Here is a 20,209-nt window from a genome sequence, read left to right as displayed (position 1 = left end):
TGCATCACAGATTACATTCCTCCACCATTCTCTTTTAATTATGCTTCCTTTTTTTGCTCCAATAACCATCAACTTTTCTTCATTTTCAAAGCAGAGCACAACTGACCAAATAATACTGTTGGAAGCTATGACCTGCTTTTTTAAATTCAAGTTTAGGAGCACAATATTTTCCCTTTTCTTCCTGAGCTACCATCCTGATTATCTAAGTAACAGTAAGTACTTGGTTTTCTGGACCCCAAAATTTTCCTCATGATTGAAAGTTCCTTAATACCTGCAAGAGCAATCCAAAAAATGGAAGCTATTAATGAACATCTGCACAGCTCACAATGCAGACGCAGCACTTGATACTGACATTACACTAAATTTCAGTTTCATAAAGGTTTAGAGAAGCCACAGCATTTCCATGTACTTCATGATCTGTGCAACAGGTCTTTAGAAATGTAGAGCCCTGAAGATCTCTATTTTTGGGCATTCTGACACTACATCTCAAAGGAAGTACAGAAAAGAGCAATAACAAAGTCACAGAGACACCTCCCACCCTCCCAAGTTCAGACTCATTAAGAAAGAACTGATATTACAAATCACTTTCTCAGGTACAGCATAAAACACTCACCTTAATGAATGTACTAATCATGATCTTTCCAAATCTCCAAGTGTCAACAATATATTCCTATTAAAAAAAAAAAAATCAAGTTTTATAAGCAAGAAAAAAATTATTGCAAAAGATAAATCAAGTCCATTTCATAATGCAATACAAGTCCAACCATGCAAAATATGTCTTCCACAGATGAAGAACAATTATAAAGACTACAATACAAGATGAGAGGAAATGCAAGAAATTTTACTGATAAAAGTATTTATTATTGTAATCTAACTTCTACATTGGTTCCTTGAGCAATGCACAGAATAACTATCCACTGAATTATCTTCCTTTTATAAACACAAGAAACCCCTCCAAATTCTCATTTCTGCCAGACCAGAAATAAACTTTATTTTACCCTTTCAGGTAATTATGCCTCGTGCTATTAAACCCACCACCTGTGCTCAAGACTCCGTAGTGGATCTGAACTGATCATCCCGAAGAGCTAACAGAAACCACCTCTCAAATTCATTCTTTCACCTTGAACAAGAGACTTGGCCCACAGCCAAATTTAATTGCCAAGAGGTTGTGTATTTGCAATAAAAAAAAAAGCAGCCTGTGCTGAGACATCTTGTAAAGACACTAAACACCATCTCCTTCACATGCCCCATGCTAATTTCTAGACATCCTTCCTTCCAGCTTCCAGTCTTTGAAAAAGTGCCTTCTTAAAGGTAAATAAAAATTACTTGTATGCAAGTGTGAATTTAAAAAAACACCTTATTTTCTTTGTAACGAGAAAATGCTCTTCTCTTCCTGAGTGGAACTGGAGAGACAATTAAGCACATCCATAGCCAGAACTCTAATATTTGCATGTCAACTCTCACCCTTTTTGAAAAAAAGGACAAAAATGATACATTTGAGGTTGCCAAGTGTTGTCACAGAAGGGAGGGAAAAATTATCATGTCCCACCATGCAGTCATATATTTCACCTTTCTTATAGGTGAAACTGGATTTACAAGTATCTCAATACCATGTATCAGCTTTAATATTTGTTAACATCCTGTGGGATACACATCATAAGGTCACCCCAAGACACATCCCCATTAAGCAGTATATTTGTGTGTCTACTACTCCTCTCCTTTAAGAAAAAGGACACACTTTTCACCATGGGGTATTACATTTACAGTAGCTCCAGGTTAATGCTACTCTTTAGACATTCCTGTTGTTCACATCCATTTTGCTGTTCAAAATTTCAGTCAGAATGAAAGTCCCTTTCTGGAGAATACAGTGCCAAATAAATTCTTGTTCCCATTGCATCAATAATACACTCCAAAAAGCGCAGCAACCTAACAAACACGATGTACTTGTCCTAGGAGTTGGATGTATTACTGAAATAAGAGCTCAAGTCACGGAAGAACCCATGGCAGAGATGTAATTGAAATCAAGTAAGTGCTTTATATACTGAAGATATTTGTACAATTAAAGAAACTAAGCAGAAACATAAAAGTACATGTAATAAGGTCAAGCACAAAAACTGTACTAAAATACAAAAGCTGGAAGGAATAAGGAGGATAGGAAACGAAATCAAGAAAAAAGAAAAGTACTGGACATCCTCACCACTTCATCTTGTCTCCCTAAGCTTCAATTACAATAAATTGCAGGTGTTATTTAACAGTGAAGTGCCTCTGTTTCAGGACAGAATGTTAGAAAGGCAGTGTAGCTTTGGTTCTACTTTTTCAAAGTCAGTTCTACTTAAAAAAAGCCATCTATACAAGGAAATCTCAGCCCACCTCTAACTATTCCACCTATAAGAAAAATCAAGCATTAAAAATTACTGTGGTACCTCAAAAACAGGTGGACGCAAACTAAAGTCTTTCCCAGACATTTTAGCATACAGATGAGGTTTCTTTCCCAGCATCACATCCTGTCAGGATCAACACTGGTACTGCTTGCCCTGAACTTCCGCAGCCTGCTCACACCATCTGCAGAATCCCCTCATCCTCTTGCCCCAAGAAATGTTTTCTGTGTATTTCAGTCCACTTGTGTAAACAGCATGTTGAGTCACTACCCCTTCATCATCCTCAATAAAATTTTCCTTCCTATTGGCAGAAAATGAAGGAAAAATGAAAACCATATTCCATTATTATATATATTGAAGAAGGTACATTTAGCCTCGCTTCTGATTGTGTTCTACAAGCAAAGTTGTCTAAATCAGACTACCAAAAAACATCAGAGAAATCATAAGGCTCCTCTAGGACTACCACACACTACTTCAGCAGCAGTTCACCAGTAGCTGAGAACATCTGTACAAAAACTTCTTGACTTTACAAAACCTTTCACACACACAAATTCTCATAACATCCCTTATATAGGTGGATAAGCAGGAAAAACATGCACTTCAGAACCACTTCCTGTACAACTTGCATGAAACTCAGTATATTGCTGCTGTCCCTTAGCAACTCCTCAAGAGGGACAGAGGACCAAGTAAGAGGATTCTGTACTGGTGCAAGTCCAGTGCAGGCATTCAGACAAAGACCCCATCTACACTTCAATGTAACCCTAGAAATACAAACCAGTGGCACAGAAGCCTGGCCTGCCCATGTCCCAGCACTGCTGGCAGGCAGAGTACAAGCAGGCTGCACAAGCGTGCCTGGTGATGTACTAAGCCACTTAGCAGAGCATCAGATCACAGCATGGACACCCAGGCATGTGGAGTCCCATGTGTTCGGGTGCCTGCCTACTACACATGGCTGCTGGCTCCCTGGCAGCATGAACAGAACTGCTCAAAGAGTCACTTCAAAGCTCGCCACACGCTTTGCAGACATACTCAAATCATCTGACCCTTCTTCATTCTGGTCTTCCCTGCCATGCTGTTTCACAAAAGCAGCCCAGGGCCACAAGAAATCCCAGCAACAGGTAGCAAAACCATCACCCTCTGAAGTGTGGTTTTGACTGCTACCTTCTCATTTCCCATGTCCTTTAAACATACTTCACAGAAAGAAGGACGTTGCCTAAAACTAAAAAGAAACACCCTCATCCCCTCTCAAAGAAAGCTCTAAGTGTCAGAAGGCAGAGCTGTTCTTCGCTAAGCAACAGTGTTACCAGTCTGACCCCGACAGCAGTGGTTAAGTTTAAGGCAGCAGTTCGAGCAGGAAAGCAGACGGACACTTTTTACACAGGACACAAAACAGCAGCTGCATTTCTTTCAAGACCAACATTTTCTGCATCCAACCTCATCCATAACCAAAAGAACAAGTAAGAGCCCTTTTGAGTAACACAATAGTATCACAAAGAATAATACAGGTATTGACTCCTTTGCTGTTCAGTGCTTGACAATCTAAGTTAACATAAAGAATATTTAAGCAGTTTCAAACTTGCACTACAGGGATATAACTGAATGTGGAAAGTATGAATGCAGTAAGACAATCCAGTTAAAAATCTCTATAATCCACCATCCTCACAGAGGAATTCTAGGCCATGCAATCAAAACCAGAGAAAAAAATTCCTTTTCAGAAACACCTGATTATCTAATAATTATGATGTGGTAATGTTAGGAGTACAATACAGTGTCTACAGGACATTCATGCCAACTATTACACAAGGCCTTGCTAAGAACATGACGTTCCTTTCAACACAGGCCAACCATAGCAACCCTATAGAAAACACTACAGTTGATCTAGACTAGTGATAATTTACTTGTTCTACTGGCTACTGGTAATCTTCTTGCTTTTAAACCACAAGAAATACACCTCATCCCATGGTAACTTGCTCATTTCCTTATACTTTGAGGGGTTAAAAAAAGATTTTCTGCTGTAAAGCATATTCTTATACTGTAAAGATGTTAGAGAAATAAGGGTGTGGCAAGAACCCAGGAAAAAGAAAACTGTTTATCAGTCTGTATCTAAGCCAAATACTTCCTGGTCATAATAAACGTCTGAAGTAGAAGAAACATCCAGAACTCTACTGCCAATCACTTTCGCCACTTCACCCTATTCTCATACTTTGAGACTAAACTCCATCAACATCTCAGTTTACTAAAGGCTTATTACTTTAAGAATGTATTGTTCAGGGAGAGGCTCGAGTAAGTTTATCAAATAAACTGTGCTGTTACAGACTTTAATCTTATGACTGGAGGAAGAAAAAGTAGAGAAGGTATTATGCCAAGAACATGCTGTCTCTTTAATGCCTCTCTGTGGAAATCCAAAATGAATAAGCGTAAACTGTAAAAATGAAGATTACTTAGATTTTCACAGACAGAATTTGTCTGCTAAAATAAATATAGGAAGTCTATAACAAGTCCCACCAACTGACAAATAAACAAAAATTCCAGCAAAACCATGCAGTCTTTGAATTATAAATTAAACCAAAAACTTGCCAAATCTGAAGATGTGCACAAAGGCCAAAAACCTGTTTTCCATGCCTTTGCCTTCTGAACTACATCAAGCCAAATCACTTCTTCACAGGACAGGCCATGTTCTTTCACAGCACAGTGTTTGACATTTATGACACCCAGCTTTCCTTTCACCTTGAAATGGCCAAAAACTCACCAAAACCTGAAGGGTATTACTTTTTTTCTTCTCTAGGCCAAAGGCCATCTCTTTTCCTCTATGCGTTACTAGTGAGGTAAGCAACCTCCACAGTCCAGAATCAGGACTCCACGCCTCAGGACAGTGTCGTCATCACAAGACTAACATCTAGCTTTGCATGGAGCGAGGACACAGTCCAATTCTCCAGTGGAACTTCCTCACTTTGCAGAAATAATGCAAGTTTCAGAGACAAAGGCAAAACAGAAAGCTCACAAAAGCACACAAACATGTACAAGCATAAGCAAGAAGGAACTTGATGTTACAGTGCAACAATGTGGGCACTCTCCGTAACACCAATCAAACTGTGGCTGAAACAATACTGGCAACTCGGAAGGGTTTCTCACCATACTAATCAGGTTTTTACTGTACTTTTGACTTACTCTTACCACTAGAATCGTTACAGAATTTCCACTTTTTTCCCTTTACTTGTGTTAACTGTTCAATCTCAGATGTCCAAGACAATAAATCTCAGACTCTTACATTTGGAAAAGATGCAAGCTTACAAGAAAGACGGACAAAGACTTTTTATCAGGGCATGTAGTGACAAGATGAGAGGCAATAGTTTGAAATTGCAAGAGGGTAGATGTAGATTGGACCTAGGCACGAAACAGTTGGACTTAATGATCTCAGAGGTCTTTTCCATACTTAATGATTCTGTTTCTTCAAGATCCTTCAATGCACTGTCTCAGCCAAGTTACTTTTTCACTGGAATACACTTGCAAAGCACTATAGTTTCCAAGTACCTGAGACTTCATACCGACCTCCTGGGGGGCCTTTATAAGCTCCTATAGTGCACAGAGAAATGCTGTCCCTTATCCTACCCTATTATGGAAAGTCAAATGTAAAGCATCAGCTTGACTATTACTATGCTGCTCATCTATTTGCATGAAACTGTACTTACATAAAGTGTTTTGTAATCATGCATGTAATAGTATGCACCTATTGTGAATACATTGTGAACAGCAGCACAAGCACACCGTCTCAAGGAACAGAGTGTCCTTATAATTACAGGCAATACAAAAACCCAAACGGACAGCACCTGTTGCCTACTCTACCTGTAGCTCACGCATCTCAGTAGCGCTAAGATTCTGTTACTCACTGCCACACAGCTCCTCACGTAAAGCATCCCGCCCGGCCGGTGGGATCCAGCACTGTCCCCGCGCGGGGCGGGCGCGGAGTGGGGCCCGCGGTGCCGCTCACTGCCCCGGGACACGCGTGCTCTCCGTCGGTGTCCCCGGCTCCCTGTCCGCCCCCCACACTGACGTGGTCGCAGCCCGTGGCCAGCAGGGACGCCAGAGCAGAGCCCCGCCGGGGGACCGGTCCGGCCCCGCCGCCACCGGGGCCCGCCGCCTCCTCCTCCGCCCCGGGCCAGGGGCAGCGCCACCCCCTCTGCGCCCCAGCCCGTCCCCACGCGGCCGCCCCTCGGAGAGCCCAGCTGCCGTCCCAGCCCCCGTTGGGTGTGGGTGTGTGTCTGTACCCCCCACTCTCGGACGCTCTCCTGGTCCAAGGCGGGCGGGGGCCATGCCACACTCGTCCCGCACCCCGCCCCGGGGAGCGACTCACAGCCGGCCGCCGCTTCCCTCGCTGCGGTTTCACGGGGAGCGGGGGGGGGGGGGGGGGGGGGGGGGAGGCGTGTCACAGCCGCCGTTCAGAGGGAGCCCCATGCGCCCCCTCCCCAGCGGGCCGGGGGCGGCAGCCGGACGGACCCCGCGGCACAAGAGCGACCGGCGCGCCCATCGTCCTGGCAACGGGAGAGCCCCGCCGCGAGGGTTACGTAACCTCAGCCCGGCGGGCGGGGGAGGAGAGAAAGCCCCTGTGCCCCCCGCGGCCGCCGCTCGCCGCCCTCTCCCACCACTCCCCACCGGCCCCCCAGCCCCTTCTTGCCGCGGGGAGCGTGCCCGGCGGGCCCCGACTCACCGCGCACGACGCGTCCCACCAGCCCGGCGCGTCCCGGCTCGGGCTTCATACGGGCAGAAACGTGACCGGCCGTCGCGCGCCCGCCCCGCCCGCGCCCCCATTGGCCGCGCCTACGTGACGCCAGCGGGGCGCGCGGGCGGGGGCGGGGCGCGCGCCGCTCCCATTGGCCGCCCGGGCCGCCGCTCACTTTACATAAGCCTCACGTGTGGCACCATGTTTCCACCGACCGCCGCGGCCGCCTCCCGAGCCTGCCCCACCGCCGGCCCGCCCCTCCCCTCCCCCGCGCCGTCGCCAACGGAGCGCACTCACCACCGGCCGCCGCGCTGCCTCCCGGCGAAGCCGCGGCAGCTCCGTTCTCCTCCACGCGCGCCCCCCGCCCGCTGCCACCACCGCTACGGGACCGCAGGGCCGGGGAGGATGGAGGGGGAGGGGCGGGGGGCAGAGGTCACGTGACGCCCCTGGGGGAGCGGCTCCTCCCCCCCCCGCTGGGAGCCGCGCGTGACGTGTCTCGCGCGCGCGCGCGCGAGGGGAGACCGTTGGCGGCCGGGCGCGCGTGCCGGGCCGGGCCGGGCCGGGCGCGGCCCCTTCAGCGCGGCGCGGCCCCCTCAGCGCGGCCCGGCGGCGGGAGAGCCCCGCGCTCCCGGACAGCGCCCGCGGAGGCGGCACCGCAGCCCTCGGGGGTGACTCTGCCGGCGCTGGGTTCGCTTACATAAGGCAGCAGCGCCCGTATCCCGTTTCCTGGTGCTGCCGCCCGCGCTGGGTGCACGCCCTGAAGTTTCGAAACTGACCCCGCGTACTGTTGAGGAGGCGCCGGGTCACAAAGCAAAGTGCAGCCGCATGAGAGCGTAAGGCTGGAGCTTTCTCCCGCACCGGCCGGCCAGCATCAGTCTGAATAACTACAACAATGATTAAGAATTTTTGAGCTCTTAAAGGTATGTTCTCAGGAACAGTAGATCCCGATACGGTAACATACGATTGCTTTCCATGCCAACTGTTTAAAGAAGTTTTTCATATTTATTAAAAATATTTGCTCCATCTGTTCAAGCAAAACATTCGGAGACCAGTGATGTTTCCCTCTTAGAGTAACAAAGGATTAAATAAATTCTTGTACATCAGTCACACAGGTTTTCACTCAGGCCCCTGCACCATCCATCCTACACTGGTGAGAGAAGCAGAGCTCTGAGTTGCTACTGTTCAGCAGTAGGATAACCCATTGCTAAACACTTTGGCTCTGGTCCAATCTCCACATCTTCCAAGGCTAAGCAGAGCAATCAGTAGCTGAGAATTTAATGTTACTTTATCCATATTCTGAGCTTTCTCTATCTGCACTATGGTATATGGCTTTGCAAAGAAGGAACTGAGAACGTGCGAAAGCACTTTCTGGTGCCAATGCCACATTCAGGCCTAACAGCATTTTACACTCACTGCATACATGCAGTTGCTCCATAGGATGTAACACAGGACAGAGCCATCAGGGCTGCCACTGTTTATCTGCAAAATGAGGTTAATGCCGCTTCCCTCCCTCACTGTGGTGTTAAGGATAAGTCCATTAGGTACACAGATATTTATGCTCTGACTGTTACAGAAACAGCCTGTGAGTGAAGGACTGTGGAGTATTTAACTGCTGGAGAGGGAAGGGGGTGGGCAGCGGAAGCATTAGGACCAGATTCTGCAACTGGATTTGTTGCAATGCACAAGTCAGCTTACCAGGATACCATTCTTAGTTTGCGCTCCTCTGAGGAGTCTAATTCTAAGATTAATCCTAATTAGGTAGTCTTTGTGTAGTTTGGTCAACTCGTTGTTAGGCTTTCACATCCAGAGTTTCATCATCTTTTTGTAAGTTCTCTGCTTTAGGGTTAAAGGGATGTAGAATAATATTCTTGGTTTCCATGGGATGTTGTTTTTCATGTTACGTGCCAAAAATATCCATCCCTGGCTGTGCGCTAAGGGCTGTGGTCTCTTACCACAGACTCAAACTAAGGCACTTCAAAGCAAAACGTTGAGGTCTACACTCTCCCCCCACCCCGTCAGAGTGCAGGCATGAGAAGGATGGCAAACTATGGCACTGTGTTAGAGCTGAATGAGTTTCCAGGACACACATTCCCCACTGCAGCAGAGCATGCCAGTGCATGGCAGAGCATGGCAGGAAGAGAGCAACCACTACCACCACCACAAATAACCAATACCTTTTCCACCCTAGTAACTACCAGAGGCGTTACTTGAGGTCTGCTTATTTTAAAGGGTTACTAATCAGTTGTTTCAGTCAAGCTTATGGGAATAATTTTTAAGTTGTATTCATACCACCTTTTAGCAGTTACAGCTTTATATTTAATGTACCAAAAACCAGGCTAAGCAGTGTTACTCAAAACGTGATTATGTACCCTGAGCAAGTTCAGTCCAAATTCTGCAGCTTCCAGAAAATTGGCTCAAGAGAAATCATGTGTGTAGATACAAATTAATCCAGACACCTCCAATTTGAAATAACAAGAACACAGGCACGTGGCTTCTAAAGCAGTGAATTTTGCTTTTGACTCGTTGGCTCATCTGTTAAGGAACAAAGCAAAATAAAGTTGTTGCAAAATTTTACGGGTCCTACATGTTTGGCTTTAAGGTCACTCTGTCTGATAAGTAGTTATAGCTAGGAGTTTTTGTAGCAGCAGGAGTAAAATATGTATATGCACACACAAACAGTTCTAAAGAACACAAACATTGTAAGAAAAGCATTAAAATGGTTGTGGGTTTTTTCCCAGCTTTGTTTATTCTCTGTGTGTGTGTTCAGTTGTAACTCTTGGAGCATGGCGAGAACAAATCATTCATATATTAAGCAAGCCCTTTCTATGTGTGCCTCACGGTGTGACACACCAGGTCCCGCACTGGCACTCCTCCAAGGCGGCTCTGCCCTGGCGAGGTGGGGCACTGCTTTAAATGCTGCCCGGCTCCCTCGTGCGGTCTCTCCAGGAAAATGCTGCTCTTTGTGGGGTTTTTTTTATGGAATCCCTCTGCTTCTCAGACTTATATTAGTAGATTTTTAGCCACACATGTAAATGCCGAACCTTTTCGCAGCATACTTTAAAAAGTAGAATTTTTGCTTAACTGAAGCATTTCAGTCAATTCTGATAAGCAGCAACGTATTGATAGTATCTACCGTTTTGAGGGGGAAAAATCAAGTCTTTCAGTATGGAAAAATAATAATTTGAGACCATCTGAAAAACTACCTGAATATTTCTTGCTTGGATTTGCTAAGGAAATAAGGCTTCTCTTTGTGAATAACTGTGCTTCCCTATCCACTTGTAGAAGTTGCCTGTTCCAAGTTATTCCACAGCACTGGCGGAACTGTATATTATTAAAAAGAAAAATAAAAATCAATACTTTACAGCTGGAGCCCACATCTAATTCTTCATTTCCTAGGTCTAATTACTCACCATTTACAGTGACGCTGACAGTCATTGATTCTTGCAAAGATCCGGAAAGGCTTTTTTTGCTAATGAGCAAAAGTCGTCACTCTTACTCTCTGTACAGACAAAGGAAAGGAAAAAACCCACTTTCCTCATTACCAGTAAATATAGGAACAGGTTTTTCTAAAAGCATTGTAGACTGTAGGAACAAACACTAACAAATAGACAGCAATATCATACAGTTTTGAAAATGCTTTGATTAAAATGTTAAGGAATGTAAAAAACACGATAAAGAACTTAACTCAAGCAGCAAGTTCCTGAAATGTGTTGCAGTTCAAAAGTCCTTTGCAGAAGTGTCTGCTTATCGCCAGACAGAAAACCTTCTCTAACAACTTCTGGAAAATGTAGTTTTTCATTCTGTCCCTATTCTTACTGTTTTCTAAGTATTCTTGTTAAATTCAGTTTCTGTTGGCAAATGCAGTGTAATTTTATATTCCAGATATCTTGAAAAGTGACACATGAAGGAGCCCTGAATTGTTCTTTTAGAAGAATACAAATGGAAGGGATGTATCTCACCACTGTACCTACATGTGCTTATCCTCAAGCCCATAGCATGATTTTAGAAGCAGACAGCTCAGAGCACTCCAGGTCTGAGATCTTGCTGTTTAGTGTGTATTAGCAACTCATTTACTGCAGTCAGCCTCACAGAAGGCTGACTGAAGAGGGCTTGAAATTGAATTCACAGTGCTGAAAAGGGTTTAAATCTTTCTGCATAACTCAGAGAGTCATAGTTTGTGATTTCACAGTCTACCTAAGGTGATCAAAGACCTTACACATCCACCAAAAGGAACAGTCCTACCACCTCCACTAAGTTAAAAATCAGTGATTATGCAACTGTACTGTTAGTCAGGTTAGGAAACCAATTTGACTGAAAATATCCCATGAAAGAAGTTTTCGATTGGATTACATCACAGCTGTGGGAGCACAAAAGCCAAACGAAAACAGGATCAAAGAACATATTTTGAGTTGGAGCGAGGATCCAAGACCAAGAGGAACATCAAATTACAGAGTTAGGCACTTAAAATGAAATTTGCATGTCATTAGGTTAGCATAAGAGAGCTAATAAGAGATGCCAAGCAGAAAAGTGCATCCTCGTTCTTGCCTATTGTGTTGGATTTATACATCCTCTTCTGCCCTGAAAGAAAGCGATTACATCAGGTTGGGATTCACCATTCAAAACCATCCACACATTTATGCCAAAGACAGCTTTCACAGGGTTTCTGGGCTGATCTAACACTTCACTTTCATCAAGGGATTGGCACCACTGCCATCAAGTACTCATGTCTGTGTGGTCTTGACTATTCCTTTTCTCACTCTGCTACTTTCTTGTCCCCTCAGTGAGCCAGTTCAATTAGTTAATCTCTCAGAAAGCTCCCTGAGTTAGTTTCCTGCCTCTAAACTACTGAATCTGCTTCCTTGGTGAGAAAGTACATTCCCAAGTCCAGGTATGGCATTGACAGGGCATTGGAAAGCTCTTTTAAAGGTAATGAGACAGCAGAAAATATTCCCACAGCTTTTGATACCCGAAGCGCACTCCTTTCTGGATTAAATGTGCCCATATTTAGCAGGTGTTCTTGAGACATCCAAATTCCTCAACAGACATCTGAGCATCCAGGCCTGTGACATGGTGCTGGGCCTGTAACACGGTGTATTCCAACCCCTGACTCCCCTCTGGTTCCTAATGCATGCTCCTTGTATTGATTTAAACTCTGCATTTGCTGACCAGAGTCAGTTTACTGACCTCCATCACATTTATGATCTGGTTTTGGACTCACTGCTGTAGAGTGAAGTGTTACCGGTCTCTTACTAAGAGTGAGAGACACCTTCCTTTAAAAACAGAGTAGGGATAGGGAAACAAGATCTGGGTACTGACTTCCCCAGCAGTGCACATTTATGCCATTTTTATTAAGTAATCATTACATAAAATGTTGGATTATGTCTTGGCATGGGATTGGAGCTGGACTTGTTCATAGGTAAACCGACAATCACTGTGCAAGGGAGTCATGCTGCTGCTCTCAGCTACTGGGAATCTAGAGGCACCCTTCTTCCTTACTTTGTTTTCATTTTTAAGAAATATGATAACATTAACAGATTATAACAGAAACATTTGTAAGAAATTGGATGCTAAGTGGCAGAATCTGTTCCAGCACATCTACCGCCCTCCCTATCACAGTCACAGGCCTGACTTCAGCCAGACACTCAGCCATTCCTTCCACTAACAGTACTAATTATAGACCGGTGATTTGTAGTTGTTGAGGAAGGAAGAGCCAAATTTTAAATGAGAAAGAGTGTCTTTGTGTATAATTCTGGAGAGTGTCTCTTAATTAAAAACACTTCATTTTCAGATTGAGTTTCCCATTACTCCTCTGTGTCAATTAATTTTCCGGCTTTAGTTCACACTTGAGCTTTTGAACTGCTCATCGCTGCTACTGAAGTCAGCGGAAGCTTGGGTTTGTTTTCTGGAGAGGGTGTTTAGTGACTGGCTGAGTTTGCTTCAGGAAGAGAAGCCTGACGTACCTGGCCACACTACTGAAAACAAAGTAGGGATTTTAATAAGCCTTTCAGGCAGAAGTCCCTTGTACTAAGCCAATTCAAGAGACTTCAGTAAACAAAGTTTTACAGATGTGTCAATAAATAGAAGTTTCTGATAAGCAGTCAGAAAGTCTTTTGGTTTAATTCTAATAAATTAAAAGAGAAAGGACAGCTCGCTTTACACGCTGTCATTGAAACATAGAACCAGGGGGTGAAGGATTGATACAAAGTGTGTTTGGATAAATCCCTTTGATATAAACAGCTTTGGCAATTTGCACAAAAGAAGAGAGTAACTAAAGCAAAGAGGGCAGAAATCTTTCCTATCTTTGTGGATAATCTGGTATTTAATTGGTGTGAGCTTAGCTACAGTCTTTTACTAAGTGCAGCTCTAGGGAGAAAATCCTCGACTACCTTGTTTCCTAGGTATAACATTTCTTGAAAATTATGTGGCTGGAATATCCTTGGGATTTCTTTCCTATCTGTCAGTAGCCAATAAATTTAAAATTACTATGTGAATGGGGAGAGGCAAACAAGCAGACAAAATCAAAACAATCACATGAGCCTTTTTTACACAGAAACCCACTAAAATATAGTACTCATTACCATAATGAGACATGTTCTATCCACTTGTAACATGTCATACTTCATTAGCAGTAGAAGAACTCTGGAACTCAATGCTTCTGTTGTGTAACTACACAATTAAAAAAAAAATAAATAAACAAGTAGTTTAAGCCAGTGAGTAGAAAAAAAACCCAAACCAAACCCTTACATTTCTTAAAGGAGAATGGTTAAAGGACATAAAAAGAAAGCAGGAAATAGTAATCCTAAGTAATATTAGCTAATTGTTGTTCATTAGAGGAAAGGCTGTGCTACAGGAAAGCAAAGGAACTATATTTGAGAAAAATGGAGTAGCTAGAACAAAACAGAAAGATGGAAGAGATCTTACCTTGCCAAAAAAGCAGAGCTGTGAGATATGCCTCCTATAGGCATTTATAAAAATGCTGTAGGGCTCATGGTTTCTTTGGGTCCGGATAGAGAACTAAGTGAGCATTGGGGTGTTTTTCTTTCTAGTGGGTCTAAAAAACATATCCAGCTGCCTTTCAGCCCTTTTATTGATATGGGTAATTTACAATTATCAGTTTCCCCAGCCCTGCTCCCCTACTGTGCATTACTAACCAGCTGTTGTTGGTAACAATGCTGGTAGCTTTTGCTGCCTTCATTTAATGCTGAAGAAAGCAGTGCTTAGTTAGGAGACTGATTCCTCTCATGTAGCAATAGCATTCTTGTTCTTTTTTAAATGAATACAGTGCAAGGAAGACAGTGACTTGAGGTAGCCTTGGAGTACACCTGCATTGTAGGGACAGCCTGTGAAGGCACATTCAAGCCAGCTTTAAAGTAGTGGCACTCCTTGGACAGGCACAGAGCTCAGTGGATGGAAAACCCACCCAAGGAGCCAAGTCAGTAGTGCTGAATTATTGAGCCTGTTCTGCTAGAGCCTTGCTCCAGCTGGGGAGCACACAGCAGTTTGGGCAGGCTGGGCTCCACTGCAGTCCTAACTCACGGTGCCTTACAGTTTGCTGAAGTGTTTCCTTGTGTGTTCCCCCACTCATGGGACTACTAGAAAGAGGAGAATTTTCCTCTGCAGAAAGACTTCACACCTTTACTGTGTTTTAGTTTTCCTATGGTCCTATCTGAGATTCCCTATCAAGAGTTACCTAACTCTCGTTAAGAAGAGGGTTAAAAGCAGCGGGTGTTTTGACTAAACTTAACAGCTCCTATTTAAAGACTGGGCTAATCTACTTCAGCTGCATTTTGGCCTAGTAAGAGAGGATGTTGTGCTACTCTTCAAGGCACTTCAGAAAGCAAATCAGAAAAGATTTTAGATTTCACTGGAACCTAATAACCAATGAATCAACTTTTCTTGTCATACACTGACTTACTACTGAGAAAACATTTCCTCAAGTTCTAAAATGCAATTAAAGTACATTATGTCCCTATCTATAAGCTATTACCTCACTACAAACTTGATCATTAGAACTTGGACTCGGGTCCCTCAGAAATACAAATCAGTGCCCAAGACCAGAGACATGGCACTTCCCACATCATGAGGCCGTTACACCACACCTCAAAATCTTGAGATGGAGAATCTTGCAATTCACACTGAGTTAATGTCAAATGTCAGTTACAGAAGCCAGCACTGTTTGAACGATGTTTTTCCCAGCCATTTGTTGGATTACAGTACAATGACTTGTATAGGGAGACCATTAACAAAATATACTTGAAAATTGCACTGAGCCCGTCCAAGAACAGCCGCTGCTACTGAAGTGAATGCATTTCATTGTTTCCAACTTGGGATGCTGCAGCAGTCAGGTAGTATGGGTCCACTACAATCAAAGTGAAACAATAGGAGAAGACCTAGTATGAGGACTTGTGTATTACATGTTCAAAAAGTACGTTACTATTTGCATACTTTAATAGCTTCATCTGAAACAAAGCCTCAGTTCCCCTTATATAGTCAAGATTCTTTCTTTGTTGTCAATGGCATTGATGGAGTTAAGTTTTTATAATACCAAAAATACTTTACAAATAAAGCTCTAATTTTCAAAGTTTACCCTGATATATTGTAATTTCTATTGTCTATTTTGTCAAAAAGTTTTATCAAAGTGATAATTGATATACTGCAAGGTGGAAAAGCAAAAACATACCAGGAATTAATTTCTTAGCCCATTGTTAAGAAAACATGAGTGTCAAAGTTGAACACTCTTGTGTGTGAAGTTACACAACCAAGCTTTACTCATCAAACTAGACACAAATCTCCCTATTTTCAGAACCCTGTTCTCATTTCAACACCATCATTATGATAATCATGGTTGATGGTCTCTGCAGCACACCAATATTTAGTATTTTTAAAGCTTTTTGGTTTTAAATCCAGGACATAGAACCGTTCATTCCTTAGTAATGGTATTAGTATTGTTAGTGTTGGCATGTCTGTATCTGCTGCTAGAGGTGATTACAGTGTGAGAGCTTGGACACCATCAGAGAAGATGAAATTGTTGTGGGGCTGTTGTTTCAAATGTGCTCCTGCAGCGCAGCAATGGGTGTGTGAGAACGCTGTGCAGAGCTCACTGAAGAACTCTTTGTTCTCCCTTCAGTTCTAGTTTACTGACTTTGGAGAAACCAGTTATTAAAAAGGAAGGTAGGGAATGTTCTTAAATGAGTCATGTTTGTTCTGTGACTGTCAGACTGCATCCATAACTGGTTCAGTAGCTCCATTCAACTGGTGAGGTCATTCCCATGCAGCACATGACACAGGGAGCCTTTGTACAGCTGCAGGCAACATGCTCCGGACTGGCTCGTGACTTTAGAGATCCCATGAAGGAATCAACAGGTATTTCTCCATGTTGATGCAGTGTTTTATGATGCTTGCAAGAGCACAGGATGGGCCTAAAACACATAAGAAACTCACAGCCTTGTACTTGAAGACCAAGGTGCATTTATATTTTATACTCGTTTTTAAACAAGAATTGAAAGACTCTATTAATGACAAACAAGACAACATGATCAGTCAGCCTGAGCAACACCAAAACAGAGAATGTCAATGTTTAGGAAGCAGCCCTGGAAGCATCAGGATAATGCAAAGACCTTGATGGCTTAGTCCAAGTGTGCAACTTTTGTGGCTAGACACTAATCACGTGATTACTTTTTTCCATAGAGAAAGTGGGGAATTTAAGAATTAAATGAACTTACTTGAGAAGTAATAGCTATTGTAGACAGGAGGGAGAACAGTATTTTGTTCAGCACCATGAAACAGAGAACAGGTGGGATGAAGCAGAGAGGAAGAATGAGACAAGGACAAACCCACAAAGAAAAATGCTGTTACGTTTGAAAACATTTGAGAAATTTGAAGCCTCGGCTGAAGAAACTGATGTACGAGAGGTGAAGAAGAATTCTGAAAAACTATTAAAATGAATGCCAGTTACAGCAGAATGGCTGACCCAAGGGGTGGACATGATGCCTGGGGTGACCACCTAAAACAGAGACTAGACAAAATAAAAGAATAAAAGTAGGTATTTATTTGAAGGGCCTTCAGAGGTACACTCTGGGCAGTCAAAAGGCTACACCCAAGATGGACCTTGGGTCACGGGTTCTTCACACTTTTATAAGTTTGGTTCATTTGCATATCAGGGTTAATTCTCCAATTATAACCTCAGTTAATTATGTAATTACCCCAAGTTTGCCCCCTTTTTCAGAGGCTTTAGTTTGTACATTTTGGGGCCTGGTGTCCTTGAAGAGCAAACCTAGAGAGGCTTGTTATGTCTAACCAGCATCAGAGAACAGCAGCTAACAGGCCACACAAAACTTCCGAGTTACACACTAAGCAGTACAGGATTTGAAAAATATAAAAGTTAAAACCTAAGGCATCATTCAGTGCAGTTTAATCCCATACAGACAAATTGTGACCAAATTTGTTTTGCATTTGAGATTGAGTCTGACCCTGTTAGCCTATGTTGGCATCATTTGTGAAATAAATTCACTAGAGCAGTAAGCGGTGACTGACAGTGCCCCTGCTGTCACAGGGCAGCGCTGCCTGCACTGGCTGCCACTGTTTGACATTCCCAGGCTGGGCACCATGGGGTGGTCGTGGCTCTGCTCACTGGATGCCTCCTGGGCCAGGCACAGAGTCACTTCAGGGAGCTGCAGCAGGCAGGTAGCTGCACTGCTGGACAGCTGAAACCAAAAAACATGGGGCTTTTGTTGTTTGGGGCTTTTTTTCCTCCATTAAGGCAGTTTTAAAAGCAAGACATTTCTTTTTAAATATTTACATATTTATCTATGGGAAAAGGAAGTTTAAAAGACAACCTGCTTTCTGGCATTGCAGATATATAGTGATGTGCCCATCCTTGTCAGCTTATTTTAAGGGGCAGAGATAGTTCTGCAAATCTCTACAGAAAGCTTCCAGAGATTGTGCTATGGTCCACAAAGAGAAAATGATCAGGAATAGAAGCTGCTAGTTTGAGTGGATTGAATTTTGACTCCTCTCTCATGTCTGGGTCAAATAGGAGCAGACAGGTTATATGCTGAGGAACTCCTTTTTAATGATTATGTGCCTTTTGCTTCCTCTCTTTTTCAGGCATCACATCACATCACATATCACATCACATCACATCACATCACATCACATCATCACATCATGATGTGTTGTACAAGGCTGAAGAAGTGTTCAGACTGAACTTAACTGTGTATTAATGATCTACCCAAAGGCCATTTTTAATAAAGTCCAGGCACAGGGATACCTTGTCTTAATGGCATCAGAAGACACTTCAATATCCTACATGAGAGCTGATAAATCTACATATAGGCAAGGGAAGCCCATAATGGGCACAGCACTACCACTTATACAGCCAAGCTTGGCTTTCTCACTCCGTACAGTTTCAAGTTCTAGGCTCAGCTGCAGAAAAAGATGTGGACTGGCTCTTTATCTATGTTAAAGGCAGGCCTTGAGGATACTTGTGCTTACAGCTATCCAAAGATGTCTTTTCTCCTTAACAAAGACTGTGATTTTTTCCATCTAGCTTCCAACCCTAGGCAACCTGAAATAATAGTATTTTCAACAGGCATTCAAACAGAGCAGAGATACCTGAGTGATCAAGAAATGCCTCAGCTGGTGAGTGCAGTAGGCAAGTTCTACTTTTAGTATAAAAAACCTCTGGGGGGAGAAAAAGTCATGCAAACCGTGAGATTCTGAGTAAAACAAAAGACTGAAATGAAACTGTTAGTTGATTTATAGGCAGTGTCTCAGGTCACCTAGCTGCCATCTGGCTGGGCACTGGATGTATCAATACGATTTGTTTTGGTGATAGAGGCAGGAGAATTCGGATCAAATTAATTCTTGAGGATATCGCTTGCTATTGATTCAACAATGATAATTTTGTTGGTCCTAAACTTGTAAAGATAAGAAAAAGAGATTAAAAAACCCAACAGGTGTAACAGGATGATTAGGATGACTGCCATGGGGGTTGGAGGGTAAAGGCACTTGTGAGAAATACTAATATGGTAGTAAGATATTTTCAGGTTGTCACAAACATTTGTGCCACCACATACAGCATTTGGCAAACCTTTACTTGGAGCAGAGAACTGAGAACTGCAATGGTCATAAGAGACAGAACTGGCAAGTGTGCATGGATGGACTGTCAGGATGACTAAGGAGGACATGGGCTAGTCAAACTGAAGAAAAACAGCAAACAGAAGAGTAAGAACTATACACTGTGCCCAGATAGTAAGCAGAACAATAAAAAGAATTTTTGAGCCAGCTCAGAAATTAAGCTCAGATAGAGCTTTCTAGAGGACTGAAGCAGGCCAAGAGCATGTGTGGTTATGAAATGATGACTGATAAGCAGGTAAAAGGATGGCAAAACTAATCCAGACAGTTCCTGGTGATAAAATGATTGAACTTTGTCACTGGAACTCATAGGTGTCTTCAAAGTGAGACATTAAAAGGAGATTAAAGTATTCTTTGCCAGTGCAATGTATGCATTGTAATTACTGGTTTACATTCCCAGATCCTCAATCACTATTAACCTCCGTGTTCCTTGGGGCATTACAATTCCAGATGCTTGCTTTCTGCATCCTGTTCACAGCTGAACTGACTCACTGGATAGTCTGATCTGAGAAAAAAAAAAATTCCTCCCTGTCTCCCTGGTCATTTGACTCAGACTAGTGAGAATTTTTGGTTTTCTCTCTTCTGTACCTTTCTTGGAACATTAGGAAGGAAGTTTAACAAAACCTGGATTGGTGCAGGGCTGTATGGTGCTGGCAACACCCCTGATCTAGCCAGCTCTTTCAGTGCACTGTCATTATGGACTACTACAGATTATATCACAGAAGCATGCACTGTATGGTATTGGGAAGCCTTTCCAGTTCCTGGTGAAACTGGACCATGGAGCAGGTGTTTTCTAGGCTAAGCCAGGGAAGATGTAAATAGCTTGATGTTGTATTGTACATTTCCTAATAAAAAGAACAACCTGCCAGTCATTAGGTAAGTACTAGAAGTCAAATTATCAAACCCACTGACTACATTCTGCAGAGTAAATCTGCTTTATGGCCAACAGAATGTAGAACACCAGGCTTTACTTGCCTCT

At 43.2% G+C, this 20,209-nt stretch overlaps 2 protein-coding genes across 6 annotated transcripts in view; one reads left to right on the top strand and one right to left on the bottom strand.

Moving 5' to 3' along the window:
- PER2 (period circadian regulator 2) overlaps positions 1–7,499 on the bottom strand; it is a 46,352-nt gene extending 38,853 nt beyond the window's left edge. For 4 of the 5 annotated variants that reach the window (XM_039557323.1, XM_039557326.1, XM_039557325.1 and 1 more), the window contains exons 1-2: positions 7,084–7,170; positions 614–670 (exon numbers count right to left, since the gene is read on the bottom strand). The gene's annotated coding sequence lies outside the window, so the exon portion shown is untranslated. Of the gene's footprint in view, positions 1–613; positions 671–7,083; positions 7,171–7,392 lie in introns of those variants that run through there. The other variant, XM_039557322.1, reaches the window with a different exon arrangement.
- Positions 7,500–7,712: 213 nt separating this feature from the next.
- Positions 7,713–20,209, top strand: part of C9H17orf50 (chromosome 9 C17orf50 homolog) — a 74,049-nt gene continuing 61,552 nt past the window's right edge. The window contains exon 1 of the transcript XR_005602641.1: positions 7,713–8,015. The gene's annotated coding sequence lies outside the window, so the exon portion shown is untranslated. The remainder of the gene's footprint in view (positions 8,016–20,209) is intronic.

Source organism: Corvus cornix, chromosome 9 (genome assembly GCF_000738735.6).
Source record: "Corvus cornix cornix isolate S_Up_H32 chromosome 9, ASM73873v5, whole genome shotgun sequence".
Classification (NCBI taxonomy): Eukaryota; Metazoa; Chordata; class Aves; order Passeriformes; family Corvidae; genus Corvus; species Corvus cornix.
Note: the sequence above shows the minus strand (reverse complement) of the source record. Positions and strands in the feature narration are given on the sequence as shown.